The following is a 26,728-nucleotide window of genomic DNA, read 5'->3' as shown; positions in this document are numbered from 1 at the left end:
TAGTCTTTTTTTGTGTGTGCATACATGTTGACGTATCAACTTATTTGGCTATATGTAGGAAAAGCCACTTTGTGATAATTTTCACAAACAGCATTAGAAACATTACCTAAATTATTAGTTATCATTATCTACCTTGACACTTTGATTCACACATTTCCATATACAGGATATTCATATTTTATTATATGACAGGTAGTTCTGGTCCTCAGATCTGATTGTTTTGATGTAACATGTTCTTGTTCAAGAATTTACAATGGCAGTAGCATTTCTATTGTAAAGAAGTGGTAAAATATTAAAGATTAATTGGATATTTGATCATGCTGTAAAGTGTAACAACAATCACCAGGCCGTTTGCGCCCTCTACAGGCATTTGTTATAATAGGTAATGTACATAAGTTGATTGTTTACATTATGTATTTTAATAGTGTTGTTCAATAAAAGATTGCTTGCTTTTTATACTTTATTTGAAATAATTATTGTTGCCCGATTGTTATTATTTAGGTATGTTAAGTGCGTTGTAAGTATTTTAAGTATTTTTAAGTGTATTTTTAATGCTTTTGATGACTTAGGTCTATTTTTATTACTACAAAAAATATTGTAGATTACGCAATTAATCATCAAAATAATCATTAGTGGCAGGCCTAGATTAGTTAAAACATTTCAAAATGTTTTGCATTTAGCACTTTCAATCTACTGAACTTTTTCATAGTGACTTTCAATCGAATAAAATACTATTTTTCCAGTCATATGTTTCGTCATTGAAGATTTCTTAAAAATAGTGTTAAAGATCCCAACGACAAAATTGTGGCCAGTGAAAATGCTGAGTGGCTAGTAACTTTGGAAAACCTCTAGCCACAGAGGCTGAGTAAAAAAAAAAAATATATGTCAAGCCCTGACAACATGTATACTGTATATTTTTAGCGTGTCTACATTGCTTTCCATATTTTTCCTCTTCGCCAATGAAATATGTTCCAACAGAAGCCAAAACATCAAGCTTTACATGTCAAAAAGCAACATAGAGACCAAAAACAGAATTCCTTAGCAAACACTTGAGTTTTTTTTTTTTTTTTTTTTTTTCCTGAAAACGAGGACATGCCAGCAAACACAGCGCACAAAGCAGTTTGTCTTGACATGGCTCTCTTTTCCAGGTGGCACTGATGACACAGTTTCTTGGGATGCCCTAGAAAACGACGAAAAACATGAAATACACCCACACACGTATACTGTACAGGACGCTTCCGGTGTCCGGTGTGGAGAATGAAGTGCATCAGTGCGCGCCCGCGTGCGTGCGTGTGTGTTTGTGAGCGCGCGACAGACTGAGCGCAAATCTAGAGCTCGTGAGGGGAGCGCGAAACCTGTCCACACAGTGCGCGAGGAGAAGAGAGCTCCGCTATGAAAGCCGGTCCCGAAAATACTCTTATTATATGAAAACGGACCTTTTACAGGCAGAACACGTTCTTGGAGGATATATTATACTTGCATTTTCTTCTCTGTGCACGCGCAAGGTGTCTGCGAAGAAGAAAAATCGGGATTTGAGTCAGGGGCTGCTGAACTGAGGAGGATTTTATCCCGTTTCACTTCTGAGGAGAAAATAGTCTCGGCTGATGCCAAAGACAAGAGAAAATATTATAACGACACTAACCAATGAGGCACTGAATAGTAAGTTGAGTTTTTTTCTGTTACCGTTCAGATGTATTTTTGTTTTGTTTTGTTTTTTGTTTTTTGGGAAGCCCAGTTGTTCGACCTGTCAGTTGTCAGGTGACATTCATTGGAACCTAATTCGGGTATTCTTTCTTTCTCTCTCTCTCTCTCTCTCTCTCTCTCTCTCTCTCTCTCTCTCTCTCTCTCTCTCTCTCTTTGTGGTTTGTTTAGAGATGACGTTCGATTAATATTTGATTAATGAATAAGTCTTATGGCTTGTCTGTTTGATTTTGTATAAATAAGCTCGTCTCATGGTCCGATATCAGCACTTGGTGGCACTTGTCAGATCTTTAACTTTAAGATTTCGATATAGGCTATTTATTATAAAAAAGGTTCAAATCAGTTCGGAGACGTTGAAATGTGACCTATTATAATGCGTATCATCTAATGAAGCTTCTTTACAGTGTTGAGTAGGCTACGTACTGCAAATGAAGTGATTATTCTGATTGATTGTTCACATTATAGTTAATTATATGAAAGTGTAAACATAAAATGTGTAACATGTACACGGTAATGTAAAGTTTTGCCATGGCTTGTTGGTTATGTGATGAGCTGTCAGTTTGTGTAGTCTGGATGAGAGAAACTGGAGGAAATCCGAAGGCTGCAGCACTGAGTCATGGGCAGGTCCGCGCGCTCCATCTCTCCGTCTCAAATCACATCTACTGTTCAGTTCGCAAATTACAATATTTCAAACACAACATTTCAAAGGCAGACAGTTTTTGAAGTATGATGGTTATGTTAATACTAGTTTCAGTGGACTAATAATTTGGAGGGAAATGCATACCACAACCCTCATCTCTTTTGAGATATAGCCTACTATAAAACAAACGTGTCTAAGTAGACACTGGAGACGTTAATACATTAAAATAACAAACGATAACTAATTATCGTCTTCATGAGCTAAACTAGTTTAAATCCCCCGTTTTGGCTGAAAATAAATTTTAAGGATGGAGGGTTAGGTTTGCAGGGATTGTATTTATGATTTTACCTTATAGAGATTTTTAGGAGTGTTATTCACTTCATGTGCCCCCTTATTTTTTGAATACTCACTTTTGACTCACTCCCTTTATATATATATATATATATATATATATATATATATATATATATATATATATATATATATATATATATGTATATGTATAATATGTATAATATATATATATATATATATATATATATATATATATATATATATATAATATGAAGATGCAGATTTATTTTTGTAGAGAGAAAGATAAATATATATTCATGACTTAATGGCAGAAATTATCCTGTCTTTTTTATTACCCCCCCCCCCCCCCCCTTTTATTTTCTGATAAGATTTTTCTCCAGTGTTTTTGCCTGAAGGTTTTGCTCTAACATCATAATATGTACACATACCAATTCTATTAAAAAAAGAGAAGGGGTTGCCTCATCATTTGGAAAATGCCTTTATTATTATAATTCCAATATGAAAGATAAAACTGTGCAGTTGTTACAAGCTATTTCTACCAGATTTTGTTGATGTATCCTAATCCAGTCATAGTGATTGAGTCATATTAAAACAATTAATTTAAATGTTAACATTTTTAGAACTCTTTTCATAAAACTCTTTCATTAACTCTTTTTACAGTGATGTTTCCAGTTCCCAGTTTACTTCACAAAAAGTAGACTTGTTCTACCAATCCAGCCTTTGTTGTCTTTTAATTTTTTAGGATTAAAAAGGCCTTTTTTTGAATTATTTGTCTCTTTAACGATGCCCATTCAAAATCAGTGTTTATCAGTGATGCGCGCCAGGCCCGGACATCTGTATCCATTTTGAACCTCTGGCCTAAGCTGATGATTTCCGACTTTGGGTGGAGATGTGGAGGCCTCCCTCCATATTATTGCAGAGAAAACACAGATTCAGCTAATTAGATGTTGGAGAGCTGCTCTTGTACTCTATCCAGACAGCATCTCTCTCTTGCTCTCTCTCTTTTAGCAGCTCTGTCCATGCTCGTTTAGGCTCTCCATGCTGATAAATGATGTGTAATTTCAGTAATGAGTGGGAGTGTAAACATATGTGGAGAGAGGTAGCCCCCCCCCCACACACACACCTTTATTTTATGATGTACCGCAGGTTCTCCACACCATGAGTGATGCAGCAGGTAAACCACCTCACAGTAATGGCAAGTGCAGCTGCGCATTGAACATCTATCTCTCTAGTAACGAAGGTGTCTGAAATACGACTTGGATGACATATCGTGAGGTCAGTGTTTGTGCAGATTGAAAACATGAGTGATAGGGTTGGTGGCATACACATCTCACACTCTGTATTTCCTGAGAATCGCTTTGCATTTCACATGTCATAAGCTTGTAAACTGCATCATATGGAATATAACTGTTCATGAGGAAAGAACTAGAAGACCCTTAGCGCATCATATAGTGTGTAGATTGACCAATCTGCAGACCAATCGTGGTGCTCACATTTCATTCCATCCAGTGCACTATAACAGAGCAGCTAGGGTTTTCAATTACCCTTGCTTTTGTTTGTTGTTCGACCAGAGTCTGGACGGCAGTCCTTTTGTTTCATCCCAGCATAGATCAAGGGCCAGACTCAATCATTGGGACTTATAGACAGACACAATTGTCACATGCTGCTACAAAACAAGCAGAGGACTGCAATCTGCAATTCACAATGCACGCACATGTCGCAACCTAACTGGAATTGAGCCATTAGATATGCTAATGGACATGCACTAATTTTCGTCAGTTGGAATGAATCCAATCCGATTTCAGATTCTGAACATTCTATTAATATGAACCATAAACATTCCAATCCGACTGACACGAAGTTTACATGTCTTCAAAACAAAATTTCAGAACTGCCATGTTCAGGACCGGAGAAAGCCACTGCGATAATGGAGCTACAGGTATAATTGTAGTTTTTACCTGGATGACATATCTAAAAAGAAGCTGACATTTATGTCAGAAGTGCTTTAGGCTTAAGACGTAAAACACATATTGTTCATATGTATGTTCATGTGTTCATGTTCACTCAGTTGAAAGGAAAAACTATGATAGACCTCTTGCAGTTCTCACAACTTAGAATAACAAAAACAGTTTGACAAGCTGGGTAGAGGCCAGTGCTACAGTACATTATAACACAATACACAGGAGACAAACTGGTTATGATAAAACACAACTGTATAATATTAAACATTAGTGAGCTGTGAGTATAAGCTTTCACACTGTAATCTGGGAAAAAAAAAAATGTTTGATCACTTTTGTTATTATTTTTAATGGAAAACCTTTAATAAGACTTGAAGCGTAATCCTCATGCCTGAAGTGGTTGTAAATGTGACTTTAGATGGTCCTTGTGGACAAATGGACCTTTTTAGTTGAATTTAAGTGTTTCATTAAAGCTCCGTAATTAGTTAGCAAATTCTATCCAAAATATATAGCACACAATAACTTTTAAGGTATTAGTAAAGAGTAACTATTAATTTTTTATTGGTTTTCTAAATTAAAGCATGTCTTGTGTACCCAGTTGGCATTTGTTAGCTTACATACTGATGCTCTGAAACATCTGCTGTAATCAGCAGATTCCAAAATATTCATTTGTGTAATATTTGCAAGAAAACATTTGATCTGCCTAAGTTCAATACGTTAATATACGGTTGAATGTAAATATAGTTACAATAGCAACACTACTTTTGTTCAGTATTTAATTTTCACGACCATAATGTCTTTGTTTGAAATGGCTTCATATTCAGCTATTTATCAAAACAAGCAGTTTTAAATTACTTGAGAAAAAAGGTAAATGAGAAATCAGAACTTCAGGAAAGCAATGAGCCAAACGACACAAACACTTTTTGCATATATCACTTTCAGACCAGACTTATTTATTAGCTATTAGTGTGGCCTTTGATGAAGTTGTCTGTTTCTCAACCTTGTCTGTGTATCTATTAAAGACTGTGAAGGCCCTAAATATGCATCAACACTAGTAGCATTAAGAAGTCTGTTAGAAGAAAAACAGCTGTTTAGCATTTATTGTGCTGAGTCACTATACTGAGATATTTGATGTTATATGAATGTTGACTTCTAATCATATTCAGTAGAACCATAGTAAGATTTCAGTATAAACAACAGTAAAATATGTTGTAATGTGAAGAAATAAAAAAAGTAATCTTTCTTACAGAGCGCTGTAAGCTAAACTAGCTAAAGTTATTCCCCCAACGTTTTTTTTTTCTCTGCAAATTTTCCAAATGAAACTTTTATCATAAGTTGGACAAAACTTCCATTAGGTTTTCTCATTAAATAACCATTAAGACTACTAAATTATACATTTTGTTTCTAACCTCAGTTGAAGGTGAATATTTTAACATAATATGGTGATGTTGGTTATCAACAGAATGTTAAAACACAGGAGGTAGGATCTAGTTTTTGACATGCATGAAGAATGACCAGTACACCTTAGTTGTATCACTTGTTGAACAATTTAGCCTTAGTTAGTGCTCTCATGTAGGTGGCCAGTGTTAATTTAGTTGACAAATAATTTTCGTTATCATTCGTCATATTAACATTTTTGTCAATGAATAAAAAAAAAAAAACGAGACGAAAAAGTTAGGGAAGGACAATTTGGAAAGAGATGCAGTCAGAATGATGTCTTGCGTAGTAGATGCGTACATTTGAATTGTAAAGAGCTGATCTACCTGGCAGGAAATAAGTTGGCATATACTAGCTGCATGTCTTATAAAACGTTAAAAAATGTTAAACTCCTGGGAGAAAGAGAAGAGCAGGCATATGCTTAAATCTGAAAAAGTGTGACATCAACACATGAGTACTGAGTTGAGCTCTCTCTTGTGTTTTTTCGGGCTAAAACGGACAAATATACACAAAATTATGTCAAAATGTCAGTTTTGGCAAGTATTCATGTAAACCCAGTCAGTTATGTCTTAAGTGAACATAAACATTTGGGAGAATATAGTATGTCTATCAGTGTATTGAATCCGTGCATTCGGACTTGACATCAGTCTAATAAACCAGCTGCTGCTGTCCGCCATTAATGTTAATCAAACAACAAAAAGAGAAAATCACTCAGTGCTCTTGACTGCATAATTTTAATAGCTTTACGAATTAATCTTCATTTAATTTATACAAATATGTCTGATTGAAAGAATGAAGAATGTTGTATGCAAGTTATTATAAAGTTTATCTATCTATCTATCTATCTATCTATCTATCTATCTATCTATCTATCTATCTATCTATCTATCTATCTATCTATCTATCTATCTATCTATCTATCTATCTATCTATCTATCTATCTATCTATCTATCTATCTATCTATCTATCATTTTCAGCCTTGTGTATTGCTCTGTAGAAACAGTATAGGCAGGGAAATGTGTCTTTTCTGTCTACGCTGTAAGAGCTGCTCACGCTCTGCATATCATTTGTTGTCATGAGACAGACTGACTGGTGAAAAACACTCTTCTGTCAGGCCCTACTGAACATCTCCCACAATGCTTCAGCAGACATATATCCTCTCTGCTGTTTCCTTTAATAAAGAACACTTTCCCTACATTCTCTCTCACTTTTTTAACAACTTTTCAGTGCATGTGCGGCAGAGAGAATCTGGTAAAAACTCTCTTTTAGACTAACAGCAGGTGTGCTAACAAGGCTGTTGGCACAATAGTGCAGGCATCTTTTTGTTCTAGCTCAGTGATGGTAAGACAAAACTCCTACAAAACATTTTATTTACTTAAATTGCTTTGGGCTGTGCACTATTTTTTTACTTTTAACTTTCACAATGCTAATGATCTGTACTGACCGCATAGGCTATTTTATAAGATATTTGTCAATGACGCTCAGGATCTGTTGCACACCAAATCCTCCACCATCGCCTTGTCAGTCATCTCTCTTCACTCTCGTCACATGATCAGTGAAATCTGAATCCTGCTGCTCTGTGCTTTGAATCTGCAGCTTGTGCTGTATTGAACAGAACAGACACTTTCAGTTTGTAGCATCCATTGTCCAACTCAACAAATTGGTTTTTATTTCTATAACAAAAGCAAAACGACAGTGGGGCTGGTGGTGGGCAAGTAATGTTATCGTGTATGGGCAAACACAGAGTAACACTGGTAACACCACCTACTGCAGCAAGCTTAGAGAGGAAACATCTTTTTTGTAGAATTGACAATACAGCTAATTTTGCTTTTCTAGCAGCCATTCTCCAGAGATTTCACCCATTGCATCCTCAGCTTTGGCTTCTAGCTGATTGTAATCCTGGTTCAACAGGAAAAATAATTTCACTTTGATCTCTGGATGATGAGAGCTGCTATTACAATGACTTGTGCTGATTAAAGCTTTCTCGCAATGCATAATGGGAGACAACATTTGTAAAAGCCAAGCGGATGTGTGGGCTTTTGGTAAAGACTTGTAGAAAACAAGACATCTTTAACGTCCTGTTGCATATATCAGTAATAACTCCTAATTATAAGAGTTGCTGGTCTGTTCTGAAAGGAAGCAGGAAGGAAAGCAGCAGGAAAAAAGAAAACAGTGCTAAATGCATTTTATAATCATGCATAGACCTATGAACTTTTTGTTGATGTCAAAGACTGTGACCAATCAAACTGTATTTTGCTGTACTGTATTGTGTAGGTGTAGAGTATATCACCTCATTTATCAACTAATGCATTTGTTCTGGTGCTTGGAAGGATCTTATATGTGTGAACATATAGATAACACATAACTGCTACTTACACTACTAAATGTCGCCTCCTCTGTAGTATCTGTTAAAGACACACAGCTGTGTCAGAAGCATTCAGTTTAACAGCAACCAAATATCTTTAGGCATATCGAATACAGCAATGTCATGTATCTGTGTTGACAGTTCACTAACTGTGTTTTCTTAAAGGGAACGATTTTTAGATGGACCATCTTTTTATCCCGAATCCCAGGGCTGTTGATTAGATTGTCTGAGGCCAAATGAGTGTCGGATGACTTTCATTACAGTCATTAATCCATCAGTTGAGTTTCAATGAGGCTCTGACGTGTCACAAATTAGGATGGAGTGGAGTACAACTCTGGTTTGATGTTCTGACTGTTCATATTTGTAGGTACTCTGACCAATTCAAGAATACACGCGTGTATGAGTGTGTGTGTTTTATGAGCCGTGTCCTTTGAAGGCGATCTGCAAGTGACCAGCCACTCTGTCTTTTTATGGGAGTTTTATGGAGCCTTTCCCAGATGGTGGATAGATAGGTGTTAGATTGTGACTGCTATAATAGGCCACAGGACAAAGTGGTCCATCTCTGGCCTTGACACGCTCTGGGGATTGAAACTCAAGAGTGTATATATATCAAGCCACCACTGGTTAATAAAATATTCCATCATATCTGTCAGCAAGAAAGCTTTTTGTGCTCAAGTCTGAAGTGCCCAAGGCTATCTATGAAGCATGAGGACTGATGAAGTCATTGTTTCTTTAGATATGATCATCTTAAATCCTCAATTTACAGTGCTTACAGTAACTTTTATATGCTTCCCAATAACTATGAAGTTAACATAGACTTCCTGAAAGCTTTAAAAAATATTTAATTGTGACATTTCTGCTTTCGTTTTCTTTTTGATTTTTAAGCCAGTTCATATGACATTTCTTTTTCTGGATAAAGAGCTGTGGAGCTCACAAATAGATGCATTAAACTGTCAAAGGCATATTTTTAAGTCAAAACGATGATGTGTGCATGTATTGTGATCGTGTCTGTTAATGTTTTGATGTCAGAAGAGTTCACGAGAATGAGACGAGATGAGACAAGATTTTTACACAGTATTTTTAAGAAATCCTCAATGATGGAATACATGACTAAAAAAATAGTCTGCAGGTGCATTTGAAATGTTTTAACTAATCATCTTGTAATGACTGTCATTTCAGTTGTACTTTCTTTGAATTATCAAATGCAGTAAAAGACAACAATACTCAAGCACTGTAAAAGGTTTTGCCACAAACTAAACTGACTGGCTTCTCTCCTGTACGAACTTTTGACCTCCTTACTGAACTCCTTTCCACAAATTGATCATAGAAATAAAAACAGTATAAATAAGAATAAATACAGTTTTCTCATAGTCTTAAATGCAAACACAAAAAAAGTGCAACCATAATCAAAGTACTCTTTCAATATTCAAAGTTCAAATAGAGACTTATAAGATAAGACAATTATCAGACGCTTAGGCTCTGTTGTGCAACGAATCCCCCGCCATAGTCACACTCCGTCATGGCAATATTGTAAGACAGATTTTCAACTCAACGAGAAATCTCGTCATATTTTAATCTTGCATCACACTAGAGGTCTGCACGTTTTTTTCGTCTGCACTGATGTCAAAGCATCTCGGGAGCGACCGGGTTATTGTCAGACGGGCTCCAGCCTAAAGTACACTATAGTTACCGACCACAATCCGCCTCTCATTCAAAATTTTATCACGTGCAGCAAGAAATCTTATCGGGTCCCACGGTTCCCACGGGAGAGCCGTTGAATGTAGACCTCTACGTCACACCCCTAGAAAGCAGTAATTGATCATCCCCTAGGGGCATCCCCACCTGGAAGAAAATTTTGTACATTTTAAAGATAAATTCATTACTCTGGTGCACTTTGAGAGTTCAAAATAAAGAGCTCCAACCCACGTTCAGTGTGCAAATTGACCAAACAAAACACCTGTGCACTGACTTGTACCTGAATCCACCGCCTGATGATATTCTCTGATTTACACTGAACAAAATTATAAACACAAAACATTTGTTTTTGCCCCCTTTTTTCATGAGCTGAACTCAAAGATCTAAGACTTTTTCTATGTACACAAAAGGCCTATTTCTCTCAAATATTGTTCACAAATCTGTCTAAATCTGTGTTAATGAGCACTTCTCCTTTGTCGAGATAATCCATCCACCTTACAGGTGTGGCATATCAAGATGATGATTAGACAGCATGATTATTGCACAGGTGTGCCTTAGGGTAGCCACAATAAAAGGCCAATCTAAAATGTGCAGTTTTATCACACAACATAATGCCACAGATGTCGCAAGTTTTGAGGGAGCGTGCAATTGGCATGCTGACAGCAGGAATGTCCACCAGAGCTGTTGCCTGGAATGTTCATTTCTCTACCATAAGCGTTTCAGAGAATTTGGCAGTACATCCGACCTCACAACCGCAGACCACGTGTAACCACACCAGCCCAGGACCTCCACATCCAGCATGTTCACCTCCAAGATTGTCTGAGACCAGCCACCCGGACAGCTGCTGCAACAATTGATTTGCATAACCAAAGAATTTCTGCACAAACTGTCAGAAACCGTCTCAGGGAAGCTCATCTGCATGCTTGTCTTCCTCATTGGGGTCTCGACCTGACTGCAGTTCGTCGTTGTAACTGACTTGAGTGGGCAAGTCTATGGCATTTGGCACTTTGGAGAGGTGTTCTCTTCACAGATGAATCCTGGTTTTCACTGTACAAGGCAGATGGCAGACAATGCGTATGGCATCGTGTGGGTGAGCGGTTTGCTGATGTCTACGTTGTGGATTGAGTGGCCCATGGTGGCGGTGGGGTTATGGTTTGGGCAGGCATATGTTATGGACAGCCAACACAGGTGCATTTTATTGATGGCATTTTGAATGCACAGAGATACCGTGACGAGATCCTGAGGCCCGTTGTTGTGACATACATCCACGACCATCACCTCATGTTGCAGCCTGGAAGCTGAAAACATCCCAGTTCTAGCATGGCCAGCATACTCACATGGAACCCATTGAACATGTTTGGGATGCTCTGGATCGGCATATACAACAGCGTGTTCCAGTTCCTGCCAATATCCAGCAACTTCGCAGCCATTGAAGAGGAGTGGACCAACATTCCACAGGCCACAATCAACAACCTGATCAACTCTATGCGAATGAGATGTGTTGCACTGCGTGAGGCAAATGGTGGACACACCAGATACTGACTGGTTTTCGGACCCCCGGGCCCCCCCCCAATACAGTAAAACTGCATATTTTAGAGTGGCCTTTTATTGTGGCCATCCTAAGGCACACCTGTGCAATAATCATGCTGTCTAATCAGCATCTTGATATGCCACACCTGTGAGGTGGATGGATTATCTCGGCAAAGGAGAAGTGCTCACTAACACAGATTTAGACAGATTTTTGAACAATATTTGAGAGAAACAGGCCTTTGTGTACATAGAAAAAGTCTTAGATCTTTGAGTTCAGCTCATGAAAAATGGGGGCAAAAACAAAAGTGTTGTGTTTATAATTGTGTATATAGTTGTGTAGATATCTGCACCTAAACATCACATTACAATTATTGAAATGATCATTGTTAAGCACGATGATATGGTAACATATCACCCTGAAGTAGGCTGCTTATAAATGAACAATTATTTAAAATAAAGATATTTGGCTAAATTACATTTGCTCAATAGGATAAACACAGGCTTTACTCCCTTCAAATTTAAATTGTTTAATTTCTTTTAGTTAAACTTGTGTATATTTTTAGTTAAAACAGTTAAGTTATAAAACAGTATCTCATGTAGGGTTTTTCCTTTGTGTTTTATAGGCCATAATGACCACTAGGAGGTGCTCTAGGCACATGCTTTCCTTGATTGGTTTTCCCTGAAGAGAAATATGTTCAGTTGAAAACGAAAGTAAAAGAGTGACACTTTCATTTCGTCTGCGCATCACTATCAAACGGTTCGTGAATGGACACAGGCCGGGAACCTGCAACAGAACTGTGTCAGTGGAAAGGGGGCATCCGAGCAAGTGACTGCCTGTCTGAGTTTTGTCAACAGCCAAAATTCTTTATGCAGGAAAAACCTTGCACTTTATTATTGCATTGTCTGATTTATAGAATGATCTCATTTAGTTATCTCACACTCATGATGGATAGATAGAAGAAGGGTGTGTTTATAAACAATTTGTGCTATTTCGTGAGCAAATCCCACAGTGCACTCAGCCTGGTTATGTTTTAATTAATGTGAGTTTGTCGGCACTGAAAAATGAGGTCGCCCCCTCCTCAACCCCTTTATCCCCTCATGTTCTGCAGAACCCTAAACCTGCACCGCAGGTGAACATTGATGAAAGAAGCGAATGATTCATGAGCTCACCTGCCTGCCTCCCCCTCTGAGACTCGGCCAACTGCAGGCATTATCAGTAGTAAATGGGTCTGAAAACGCTTCGGCCAGGACAGGCCGTACGGCGCGTGATTTATTGGCCATGATGCTGCAAATAGTTAGTCGTGTTACCAGAGGGATATAAGCATTTTCATGGCCACAGTTCAAGTTTATTTCAGATATAAATTCTGGGAGACGTGGGAAGGAAAAAAGCCACGGTAAATTTATGACGAGAGATGTTGTTTGCAAGCAGCCAGCAGGAAGCGTTGCTTTAACAAACCAAGGACAAGGATGTATGACTGTTTTGTACTTTTATCTTGCATTTTGTCAAGAGCTTTGTTAAAGATGTTTTCCTTGAGCAGGAAAACAAGAGCTTTTGCTAAAGGACCTTAAAAATGACATGGGATGGAGTTAAAATTCTCAAAGTTCAGGAGTGATTCAGAACTTCTCGAAAGTGAAAAGTTAAGCTTTCTAGAAAATAAATTGCATGCTCCTGCTGTTTTAATGCTATTCAGTGCTTTTTAGACCCCAGTTGTTTCATGCACCATGGAGAACAATTAACATTTGAACTTGACAGACTGCAGGCATGTGAAGGGAGAACAATGGTAAAGGAGCTTTGGTGGCAGTGATCAGTGCGCTGTGAATGAATACATCACTCCAGATCTCTGGTCCTTCTCTTTCTCACTCTCTGCTTGTCAATGCTTAGAAACTGTGATCAATGTATGTAATCGATCTCCTGCACAGCTGGCTGGACAGGATCGCATTTCCCTTCCACTTTACAGCATGTCTCAAGGGGAGGAAAACATTTACCTCACATTAGACATGGACACGATGATCCTGTTTACTGGCTGACTGAGCCTTTGTATTAATTATTTACCTCACATTGCGGAACAAATCATATTATCAGAGAGAAAATGCTCAGGACTGTGCTGTGTTTTCAGGAGAATCATTTCATGTGCGAGACTATTCGACTAGTCGATTAAACTATACTGCTGCTGCTAGCTGACTTGGAAATACTAGTCGTTTACATTTTTTTGCACATTTAATGTTTTGCTTTATATTTTTATAAAGGCTACATTTAAATTAGTCATGTTGATGTTACATTTTAAAATTATTTTATAATTAATCTATATATTTGAAAAGTATATCTGGAGCGGAAAACAAAATTAAATTTTACCTCAGATTTTGCATGCTTGTCCTTTTTCTGCCATGTCATGTCAAACTAGTATTAACTTATATGCTTGTTATACTACTGGTTATGAGGGACAATACGGTGTGAAATTTTATATTGTATTAAAGGAGATTATGAATGAAACTTGAACAGTTGCTATATGAACATCTTAACGAAGAGAATACGCTTAAATAATGTATAGTTGTCAGTACGTCAAGCTTTTCTTGTGATTTTGCCACCCGTCATGTGTACAGACACTTTTCATACATTTGAAGCAAGTGGTTGCCATAGTAACAAACAACAATATCTCAAAGTACTGACTTATGTGGACTAGCTTTTGATGAAATGTGTTTATAATAGGCTGCTAGGTTAATAAAATTTGTCGTTGTGCACATCCCTACTTGAAATGTCCAGCTTTTTGATTTTGCATGTCGCGATGTTCTTCCTTAAAGGGTTATTTCACCCAAACATGTAATTTATTACTCACCCCCATGTTATTCTACAGCCGCAAGACCTTCGTTCATCTTCCGAACACAAATTATGATTGCTGATGAAATCCGATGGCTCAATGAGGCCTCTATTGAGAGCAAAGCCATTCAAACTCTCAAGGTCCATAAAAGTACTAAAAACATATTTGAAACAGTTCATGTGAGTTCAGTGGTTCTACCTTAATATTATAAAGCGACACAAATGCTTTTGTGCACCAAAAAGACAAAATAAAGACTTTTCAACAATATCTATATGCGCTGATATCAAAAGACTGCTTCAGAGCTTTACAGTGAATCAGTGAATCGGATACAGCGAATCAGTGAATCGGAGCACCAAAGTCACGTGATTTCAGCAGTTTAGCCATTTGATAGGAGATCCGAATCATTAATTCGAAACAAAAGATTCATAAAACTCAGAAGCTTCATTAAGCAATGTTATGAAATCGGCCCATATAGACATTGTTGAAAAGTCATTATTTTGATTTTCTGGCACACAAAAAGTATTTTTGTCGCTTTACAATATTAAGATAGAACCACTGAACTCACATGAACTGTTTTAAATATGTTTTTAGTATCCTTTATGGACTTTGAGAGTTTGAATGGCTTTGCTCTCAATAGAGACCTCGCTGAGCCAATTTTGGTAGCCAATGGTAGCCAATTTTCCATAATTCTGTGCTTATTATATATATATATATGTAGTATACACAGTTGTTTCCAAGACTAGTTGTTTGACAGATCTTTATATGTTATATAATGTAATATATTACAACACTTCTTGTGTGTGTGTGTGTGTGTGTGTATTTATATATATATATATATATATATATATATATATATATATATATATATATATATATATATATATATATGAACATCAAAAAAAGTCAGATCTAAGCCTTATGCAAAATTCTTTTTTAAATTTCTCACCACAGTTTTGAATTCTGGGTAGGACTGATCCCTCTGTTTTACAGTGTAACCAAGGGCTGCCATTCATTGACCATATACATACAAACACACCACAGGATAAATACTTAAAGGAACAGAGCATCTTATTGGATGTTCTGTGGCTAAAGGCCAATTCAAACCGCACCGACAAACGCCAACAAACCCCAACAAACATCGACAAACGAGTGACGTCTGACTGGGAAAATTCCACAACTATACGTGTAACCATGTTAACAATGTTGTCAGTATCATATAGTATCATATATATTTTTATTGTATTAAAGTATTGAGGCAAAACAAAAATACTAATCTGAAATCCAAAGCGCTGTAGCCATCGATCTGATCATAACCTATTGCACTGTTAGTTTACACCGGTTTTTAAACTTTTTTTTTTTTAGCGCGTCCCTTTTTATTAACGAGACAACACTCGTACACTGTGTTTCTGCATATCTGTTTAGGGATCGCGATCCCTTTAAATGTTGGGAATACGTGATGATGTAAGACGCTGGTCAGCGCTATCTTTCTGTTCTTTGTTTTCCCTTAAAAAATAAATGACAAACGCATTTGTGTGCTCAAAGTCAGAAGTTGTCTCTTGCAAATTACTGCAATTTCCACAATACAAGCATATACAACCATGTAGCTAAACGAGCCAAAACAAATTATTTAAAAAACTGAAGGTAAACCTGCGTTGCTCTCATGGTGGTTATATTGTTACCTCTCTCTTTCGGTGAAGTCGAGCAGTGCTCTTGCTGAATGGCACGGATTGCACTATGGACTATTGTACCTTTTGTGTATATATATATATATATATATTATAATAAAATTATATATATATATATATATATATATATATATATATATATATATATATATATATATATATAATTTTATTATATATTTCATAACATATATTATATATATTATTATTATTTAAGCTGCAATGTCACATTTTCGCTGCTTTGTTGTGTGTCCGTGAGGCGCGGGCACGATCAAACAGCTGTCTTTGCAGGGGACTTGCCTCATCATCATGGCAACGGTTTGTAGCCTGGTCAGATTACGTCAGATTTGGTTGCCGTTTGTTGGAAAACTTTTCACACTGCGCAGACATTCCACGACCCGACAAACGCCGATTAAACATGTTCAGTCGGGTGAAAATAGACTCCGACCAATGCCAACAAACGCCGACACCAACAGACGCCAACAGGGGTATCACACCAAACCAGCAAACTCCAACAGATGAGTTTGTTGGCGTTTGTTGGCTGTTGTCGGTGCGGTGTGAATTGGCCTTAAAGTTAAATGCCTGTGTGTGAGTGGATCCTTTTGGGACATCTCTGTAAGTACTGTCTTTAGCTCAAAGTAATTTGTAGTGTGACACCGAAACCAATCATTGACACCAGACACATCACAGAGAGCCTCAATGAAGCCTAACTTTGATAAATTGCATATTCTCTTGGATCTTGACAGTTTAAACAGCATCCTATATTGTTTGAGAATAAACACATTTACAACACATGGACTTTAATCCATTTTTTGTCTTGGCTAATGAAACCAATTAAAGATGCAGTCTTAAAGCACTTAGTTACTGCTGAAGCTCAAGCACTGCCAAAGTCATGGATCTTCGATTCCCAGAGAATGCATAAATTGATAAAATGTATAGCTTGAATGCAGTGCAAGTTGCTTTGGATGAAAGCAGTAAGTGCATTTAAAAGTAACTATTGGTTGAGTTCCTTTAGCTCATTTGGAGAAGCAAGGTGTTAGCAATGGCAGATTTCAGGTTTGATTCCCACAATCAGATAAAAATTGAATGCATAAATTAAATTGAATGTGCTGGTAAGTTTATTTGAACAAAAGCATTGGTCAAATGTGCAACTGTAGCTATAAAGCTTTTGGTCGTCTTGCATACTGTATAGCACCATGGTTTTTTTTTTTTTTTTTTTTTTTTTGGAAACCTTATTATTGTAAATTAAAGATGTCCATCACTCAACATAGCAATTGTTTTTCAATTTCGCATTGCTATTCAGACAAAATCCCATGCATAGACTGTCATAAATGTCTGACCAGTAAAATACAGGATAATTTAGGACACAAACTCCAGCAAAATATACCAGCTCCAGTCTTTTGATATTTGTTGCTTCTGTTTTTGTTGTGCACGTACCTCCGCTCTGTGTTTCTACTTTGCATAGACTATAAGCCAATATGTCTCTCCTCCCTGAGATTTACTTCCTAAATTTGATCAACAAGCTGTCTGTTTTCTTTCTTTATGAAAATTGGTAATACTTGACAAAAATGTCAGAGCATTTGTAATAGATTGGTTGATGCCAACTTGGTAGAAAAGCACCTACTTCAATTCTGAGCTATTTAGTCACTGAGGAGAGGAGAGGAGAGGAGAGGAGAGGAGAGGAGAGGAGAGGAGAGGAGAGGAGAGGAGAGGAGAGGAGAGGAGAGGAGAGGAGAGGAGAGGAGAGGAGAGGAGAGGAGAGAGATGTCATATTTCATCTCTGATTGGACAGGCATGACTCTGAGTCACTTGTATAACATGACACCCTCTGGCTCACTTAACCAAAAACATCAGTTATACACCATCACATCTGTAAAGATGTCATTATCTATTCACAGGTCATAATTTCAAGCATCCGGAGTGTCGATGTTAAGTCATGTCCTGTCAGTGTTTAAGTGTTGTACCAATCACAGACAAGCTTTAGGCTGAGTTTTCCACTCCGTGCCCGTGAGGGGAAGTGGCCTGCTGTGTCTGGCCCCACTCAGCTTCAATGCAATCTGCTGCCACTGTGGGCGGTGTGCCCGTATGCTGACGGAACTGCTTCTGTTATCAAAAGGAGGCTCCAGTCTTGTGAGATGAGTGGTTTTGCTCTTTGCAGTGTTCCTCATTTGGGTCCTCTTGTCCTGCATTTTGTACAAAATGTTATAATGTCACACAAATGTTTTGTTTAGAAGTGCAAACAAAATTACAGCAAGGAGAAACGCATGAGATTTGTTACCAAATGTATGTTGTAACATGTCGGTTCATGTGCTGCTGCCCCCCACTGGTTCATATCCTGAGTGACTGTGAGTGCCAGTGATGTGTGTGTGTTCCTGCAACTCAATTTGTAATGCAACATGAGAGAATAAAACAAAAGACAAGAAGAAAAAGAAAGAGAAAGAGAAACAGAAACAGAAAGAGAAGCGCCATTACACAATAACATTCATGAGTTCATGTCTGAGTGCTTCAGTGATTTGGCAGAAAGTCCTTGGTTGTTTGAATCAGTTGACAGGTTAAAAGAAACCCCTCAGGTGCTCATGTTAATTGACTTTAGCATTAACTCATGCTGGGATCTTTTTTTTTTTAATGGCAGCACCATTAAACATTATGCCGTTTAACTTTTTTTGAGAGCATTAATTTAGAATAATTTTGCTGTACATTTCAATAGTTTTTTGCTAATCTAAAAAAAAAAAAAAAAAAAAAGTAGTACCTATATATAGTTTTTGTATGGAGTAAAGCATGTGATAGCATCTGTCCATTGAGGGTCTTTTTGGCTATAGAAGGGTTGGGTATTTACACATTTCATTATTTGATTCAGATTCACAAGCAAGTATTGTTTCATTTGGATATAAATCAGGTACAGTACATGTACATTTTGATTGAGGAAAAAAATCCTTCTCAACTAATGTTCAACTCTACAACCCTGTTGTTACATGTGCACTCTGTTTTGGACTCACTCTGGACTTGTTGTTGTTCTATTTCCCGCCAATAGTCATTCACCATGGTAACTGATCACATTCAGCTGTGTCTAATCACCCACCTTGTTATCCCTTGTATATTAGCCCTGTGTTTCCTGTCATATGTGGTCCGGTATTGTACTTGTATTGTTGGGTGTATGTTCCTGCCTGTTCCTGTACTCTCCTGTGGATATTCCAGTAAAAGACTTGTTTATGTATATTTCTCCTCGTCGTGTGCTTTATACACCAGCAACCGTAACAGAATACCGGACCAAAACAGTCAAACAGATTGCGGCGTGTTTAGTGTTTTGTTGTTTTCCGTCCCAGTGTTTTTCGTGTTTCACTCCTCTTCCCCATCACTATGTACACACCCGCATTTCTGTTAATCTGCCTTGAGCAGAAGGACCGCTCCCTCGAGGAACATTTGAATAACTTTCTGTTTCTTGTACCATCGACACATTACCCGGACAGCAGCCTTTGCAACTTCCTGTTTGCTGGACTGAACACCGCCACCAAAGCGCTGCTGTCCGGGGAAGGACCTCGAGGGAGCTTCCCTGAATACGTGGAGTGGGTACTGGCGTCCTGTGGATCGTCGTTGACCGTGGATTTCTGTGACAACGACGCCAGTCCCACTCCCACTTCAGTGCCCAGCCAGGAACCCTCTGACGGCGTGGAAAGACTGAGAGTAACATCGCCGCGGAGACCGAGCCCAGCGTGTATGACCAGGTGTGTGAGTCTGCTGTCCCCATCGCCGAGGGAGACAGTGTGGAAGACGAGGGGTTGGATGGGAGCCCCGCCCACACTCCCGCCACTGAGAGGGAGTTCCAGGCAAGCACTATAGACCATTATGACTTTGAAGAAGATTCCTTACCTGCGTTAGTACCTCCTGAGACTGTCATTTTCATTTTGGATGAAATGGTCCCGCCCAGCCTCCCTCTCCCACCTCCTCTCCAAAACCCCGTTAATGACTTTGTTTGTCCTAGTCCCTCTGCTTTTCTGCCTGTTCTCCAGCCCACAACCTTGCCTGCTACCCAGCCTTCACTGTCTCACATCACGCCCTCAGCTCTACTCCAGCCTCCTCTCAGTGGCGTGGCTACATCTGGGGCCTGCTGTGAGCCAGCCTCAGGCGATGAGGATCCTGTGGCTCCGCCTCCGGCCTCAGATCACGTCATTCCACCTCGACTCATCGTCCTGACTCCTCCGCCTCTGCTCCTGCCACCCTCGTCTACAGCAGTGACCATCGAGCTTTCGGCTCCACTGGACTCCCTCGGTCCTGCGACTCCGCCTGGGTCAGACATCGCCTTCACTTCGCCACGGACTTACGGGTCGTTCAAGTTTCTCCGACCCTCCACCCCTACGGCTCCGTTGGGCTCCGCCTTCCCTCAGACTCCGCCTCGGCCCTCAGTCGTTCCAGCTTCACCTCAGCCCTCCAGTACACTGCTGCTGCCTCGGGGGGCCGTCACGAGGACGTTGTCGCGGACTCAGAGGTCATCGGCATCATTTCGCTCCTTCGGCTCACTGTCTTCGCCTAAGGGTCCCTCTTCATCAGCGGCGCTGCTTCCACGCCTCCCCAAGGTGGTTTGGAACGCTTCACCACCTCGGCTCCTCCCTCCAGCAACGCCGCCTTGGGTCGCCGTCCTGGCTGTGGCCTGGAGCAACATCTGGACTCTGCTCAAGGCACCTCTCTGGACTTCACCACCTGTACTTCCCTGGATTTCTCCTCCATCGGCACCTCCCTGGACTTCACCACCTGTACTTCCCTGGATTTCTCCTCCATCAGCACTTCCTTGGACTCCTGCACTTCACCTCCTCTCAGATAGCCGTCCGCCTCCCGAACCGCCTCCTACACCATCAGCACCATCCATTTCTTCTTTCCCTCTCCACGGCGCGAGGACGCGCCTTTCCGGGAGGGGGCGATATGTTACATGTGCACTCTGTTTTGGACTCACTCTGGACTTGTTGTTGTTCTATTTCCCGCCACTAGTCATTCACCATGGTAACTGATCACATTCAGCTGTGTCTAATCACCCACCTTGTTATCCCTTGTATATTAGCCCTGTGTTTCCTGTCATATGTGGTCCGGTATTGTACTTGTATGGTTGGGTGTATGTTCCTGCCTGTTCCTGTACTCTCCTGTGGATATTCCAGTAAAAGACTTGTTTATGTATATTTCTCCTCGTCGTGTGCTTTATACACCAGCAACCGTAACACCTGTCACTTTTTACAGTACTATAATATTAAAGGTCAAAATGAACAAGCTATTAAAAGTGCAAACTATTCAATGTAATTGCTGTTAATTTGTGTATATATATTAAATATTTAAACTGCACATTTATATCAACTTTACTCATACTTCATTGCAGAAATAAAACACTTAAAATGTGGCTGTCATGTTTACATGACAGATTTATTCAAACATGCATTAAATAAGACATCACTGTCAGGTCAAGTAAAAATGTAATTAATTAGTTATGAGCTATGAGTTTTTATTTTTATTTATTTATTTTGCATGGTTGAAACACTGATTGAGTGATTGCATGAGGTATGGTACATTTCAGTAGGTTGTACTTTAGGGCTGTGTATCACCAACCATGTCACGATATGATACGCATCACGATACTAAAGCCACGATACGATACGTATCACGATGTGGTTCAATTTAGAATTTAAATTTCTTTTGAGCAGAGTTTAGTAACAGTAATATGTGTTTATTGAATAACCAGTGTTATAACAGTCATGATAACTGAAAAAACTATTTTGTTTTTGTCATTAAAAAAAACAATGATTTAAATTAAATATAAAAAAATGTCACAAAAAGCTTATTTTAAAAGCTTGCTTTTAAAGTCACTCCCTCAGTAACAATTGACAATTATAGTGACACTGAAGCATATCAACAAAGCTCAATGACTAATTTCACTTGCAACAGTAAGTTGACTTGTAAAAAAACTAAGTTAGTTAATTATATCGGCTATAATATTATAATAATGTCTATACTGCCTGTTTTTTTTGTTTTGTTTTGTGTTTGTTTTTTTCATCTGTAAAAATTATTTTTTTGGATATCAACTAAAAATATGTTCTTGAACAACATACGTTTTTATTAACGTGGTCTACAAAATATGCGCTACATGAGTTTACAATACACACTTAACAATAAGGTTCATTTGTTAAACATCAGATAATGTATTAACATGAACCAACCATGAGCAATACATTTGTTACTGTATTAGTATACACATAATTATTAAATGCGCAGGTCTCCTCTCGTGCGTCCTCCCCACTGGACGAGGCCAATATCACTTTCGTTTCGCTTTCAGATATATCTATTATATATGCCATCACTGCTTTTAACTTTCTAAATGTAATTACCGAAATCAAAACAGTCCATAAACTATATCCTCATGAAAACGTCAGTCAAGCCAGCTCGCGCCTCAACCTGAGAGATCGGCCTTCAAATTTCTCGGTTTCTGAATGGACGGTTTGGCTTGATTGACAAACGCTAACGTTCGGCCATGATTTATATACCATCGACCTGTCCTAAAACGTTAGCACACTTTGATCGATGATTTGGAGATCGCGTGTTTCTCCGTTCGAGAGCGGCACGTGACGTCACGTGATTGGCTAGATTTAAAAGCAAGACAGACACGATACGCAGCTGCTGTATCGATACGCACATCGTCAGGAGTTCATGACGATGTATCGTTGTATCGATATTCTGAGCACAGCCCTATTGTACTGTATCTTCCAAAATACCTTCTGATGTTCATTCATATTTATTTTGTGCTGCAACTAGTAGTAAAGTGGAAGAGATTAATCTATTATTCAGAAAAACTGGTACTTGACATACAGTACAGATCCAGCAATCTCTATGAAATAATTCAGAAAAAATCTTATCTTATCTAGATTCGATGGAAAGGTCATGGAAAAGTCATGAAGATTCACTATGTGGGAAAAGTGTTGATGTAAGGCTTTGTTGGCCTTACACTTTGTGATGTTTGTCTTTGAAAGAGAGATTCAGTCATCAATGCCAGCAGCATGACCACAGGACAGCCCATATTCTCTCTTGACTTCATTTTCAACACATCAGTGCACATTGAACACAGTTTGCCTCTCGGCCTCTGAACAGAATGAAGGACGGATGAATGTTATATTTCTTTTAATCTGCTTTTAAGATGCTCTTCGTTGAGTCTCCAAAGCCACAGGGCTTCAGTGTTCTCCTTCACTCACTGTTTGCAATGCCTCACAGTGATTCTTTTTATTAATTGAACATTCTGGTAAACAAACCCATAAAATGGCCATTAGACATTTCCAAGAGAACATCTGTTGACTAGTTACAGTTAACCTTAGCTGCTGTAAAAACCTTGATTTAATTTGTTCTTTGCTGAGTAGCCATGCACAGAAGTGTTTTATCTAAGAGAAGTGGCATGTGCCTTGAGATGAAAGAACAGAAACATCCGCATGAACCCTGCTGTTAATGAGTTAGCGTGTAGCTTGGCAACCTCTGGCCATGAGCTCTCCTGAGGCTGATTTGGTGAAGTTTGAAAATTGACGTTTTATTAAGCATAAGATAAGAAATCATAAACAACCATTGCCTTTCCCCCTTATCTGCCAGGAGGTCCTGTGGCCAGGTTAATTCTCTCTCTCTCTCTCTCTCTCTCTCTCTCTCTCTCTTTCTCATGCTCACTGCAATAGCTGTTAGCTTATGTTTCCTGGAATTCTTCCACGACATGTGCACGCTGGTTGATGCGTTGAGAAACGAGAGGGTAATGCCGTCCACCACACGTGCAGTCATATTTTATTTCGCACTAGAGTTTCCTCGTGCCTTGCTGAATTTCATCACTTCTCAGACTCGCACCTGCTGATGATAGCCCACATAAAAGCAACAGCAGGACATGGAAAGCATACAAATAGTCAAACAGAACACCAGTCTTTTAAAACTGCATCTACTTTTACCAAAACCAAGTATTTTAATGAGCGTGTTTATAATAGTGGCTGATGAGGGGCAATTTAGGTAAGCGTGAACATGTCACTTGTTCTTAATGAGGAGTGGGTCACGGTGGAACTGCATGTTCGTAATCATTTCATGTCTGTCAGCTAAAGATTATTTGATAGTAAAATCAACTGATTGCACGCCATTTTTAAAAGACAAATTAATTGGCTTGACTACTCATTTTTCTTTCCCTTGATGTTGTTTCCTCATGGAACTCAAAATTCAGGTGGCTATTTCTGCAGTGCTGTAAATATTTTATAAATTCTGTATGCATTGAATAACTGATTACCTACTACATTTTGCCCAAATGTGCAGCATACAACAGAGCACGCTGAATGCAAAACTGTATGACAATCAATAAGCATAACTTGACCTTGCTTTACTTCCATTATAACTTCCAGTGTGTTGTTAGTAAAATCAGCCACTTTTTATCATCACAATTTTGCTTAACTCCTTATTTGATCAGACTGCCACATGTTAAACATGATTTAACACAAAATTGAATAAAAAATAACATTTATTTTTAAAATGACTCATAATGAAATACACATTCAATGCAATGAGGTAATGTGACAATGTGTTCTGTTTCATTTAAGTACTATTTTTAAACAACATTAGACATTATACAGCAGGACTATTCAACTGGCGGCCCGCAGGCTAAATCCGGCCCGCCAATCATCTCCATCCGGCCTGAGGGCACCCTAGCCTCACTCCTCCTCTTTTCCTGGCGGTGCAGCTAAATTTGGTCAGATACATGGCCAGAGTGTCCCCTGGAGCTGTACGGCTATATGCACTGCGCGTATCATGTACACTCCTCCGACTGACCTGAGAAACATTTTTGTGCGAATATTTCAGCGGTTATTATGCGAGTCCCATATTTTTGTCGAGTGAACCAGCGATACCTACCGTTCATGAATTAGTCATTGTTTTGGCTCACATCTTTCTTTTCCATGAATTGGCTAAACACGCTTGCATAAAGGTCTGAAAAGATTCAGATTCGTTCTGACCACTCTGTCACTGAATCATCTGAAGTGGTTTCTCATCAGTAACAACAAATACAGAACAAATAGCACTGTTTTCAAGTGTTTCACTAGTTTACTTTGAACTACGCAGCACACCCAGTAGATAAAGGAGCTGTGTTTATTCCCGGTCCCTTACACCATTATTAAACAGCATTGCGACATCCAGTGAGAAGCGTTTCAATTCAACAAACACCTCTTGGTTACAAACCACAAATCACTCGATGATTAAACTAGTTTTAAATCAGATGAAACAGCCTCAACATTCCTAATAAGACTGATGAGGAAAACATCCCATCCCTTTAAATCCCAAAATCACCACCCTTACAAACATTTACCATGGATGTACTATAATTTACCATGGTTTGGACAGAAATGTGGAACATTTATGTTGAATACTCACTGTCAGAATATTTTCATTTAAACCTATAATAATTATAAATAAAATAATTATTACCAATAAGAATTTATTATGAAATGAAATACACTGCTGAACAATAACCACTAATTTATATTTTATTTTCTGTTTTATGGTGTGTAACTTTTACCTTAAAGGTACAATTTGTGATATTTTTTCCGCTAGAGGTCGCTAGAAGCCTATTCAAAACAAAGGCGTAGTTTGATGACGCCAAGTTTTAGAGCGGAAACTTGGGACATGTGGTCTCCATCTCAACGGACGGTGCAAAAGAATAGGGATTGGAGTCTGGAAGAACTCATGTTCGTGGATGCGATTATTAACGTTACTGTAATATGAAGCAGAGCGGGACCGAGTGTTGCGGGAGCTGAACGAGGAGCTGGAGCGATTGATCAACACACGCCTCACGAGCAGCGGGACTTTTATTATGACACAGTTGCCGGCGCCGCTTCTGCTTTTCCGGTCATGGGTTTACGGGAGCTGTGCTTGTCGACAGAACAAGCGGCAGATGGTAAACAGTAATTACGTTCCATAAATAAGTAAGACAATCCACCATAAAACGTGCAAGAAGTAAATAAGGAACTGCTTGAAGCAAGCTAGTAGTTTGCTGGACGCTAGACACTACTTCCGCATTTGCCACGGCGCTGTTGTCATGTGGTTTCTACGTTAGTAAAGGCGGTAACAAAGGGTAACTGACGTCATTGACCGACGACTGCACTGCCCCGTGTCACTGTTTAGAATGGGAATTTTCTCATGATTTACAAGTAGTTGAAAACATTAGAGATACTGTTAGTAATCAGCTGGACAAAATATATAACACTAGCATAGTGTTTTTTTGATATTTTACTGCAAAAATTTTACATATTGTACCTTTAACACCTTTAACCTTATTATGTATTCTTCTCAGGTTAGGTTGAGTAAGTCAAATCTGACCTAAATCATAAGCATTCAAACAGTACTTACAATTTGTTCAGAAGACTTCTCTGTGGTCTGTTCGTGCTCAAGGGTTTTGTAATAAAAATATCGGTAGACAGTCATTTGAAATTAATGTAATAATAATTTTAATTACAATTTAACAAAAGTAAAGGCAAACAAAGGTTATTAACAAAGTTAACAAAACAAAGCAAAGTTTCAATCAAAGGTGTAATAAGCTGGGTTTCTCGCGTCGAGA

General features: G+C 38.6%; 1 protein-coding gene across 1 annotated transcript in view; it reads left to right on the top strand.

Annotated features, from left to right (window-relative positions):
* The first annotated feature begins 1,376 nt into the window (after window positions 1-1,376).
* ptprfa (protein tyrosine phosphatase receptor type Fa) overlaps window positions 1,377-26,728 on the top strand; it is a 274,429-nt gene continuing 249,077 nt past the window's right edge. The window contains exon 1 of the mRNA XM_067374744.1: window positions 1,377-1,659. The gene's annotated coding sequence lies outside the window, so the exon portion shown is untranslated. The remainder of the gene's footprint in view (window positions 1,660-26,728) is intronic.

Source organism: Chanodichthys erythropterus, chromosome 21 (assembly GCF_024489055.1).
Source record: "Chanodichthys erythropterus isolate Z2021 chromosome 21, ASM2448905v1, whole genome shotgun sequence".
NCBI classification, from domain to species: domain Eukaryota; kingdom Metazoa; phylum Chordata; class Actinopteri; order Cypriniformes; family Xenocyprididae; genus Chanodichthys; species Chanodichthys erythropterus.
Note: the sequence above shows the minus strand (reverse complement) of the source record. Positions and strands in the feature narration are given on the sequence as shown.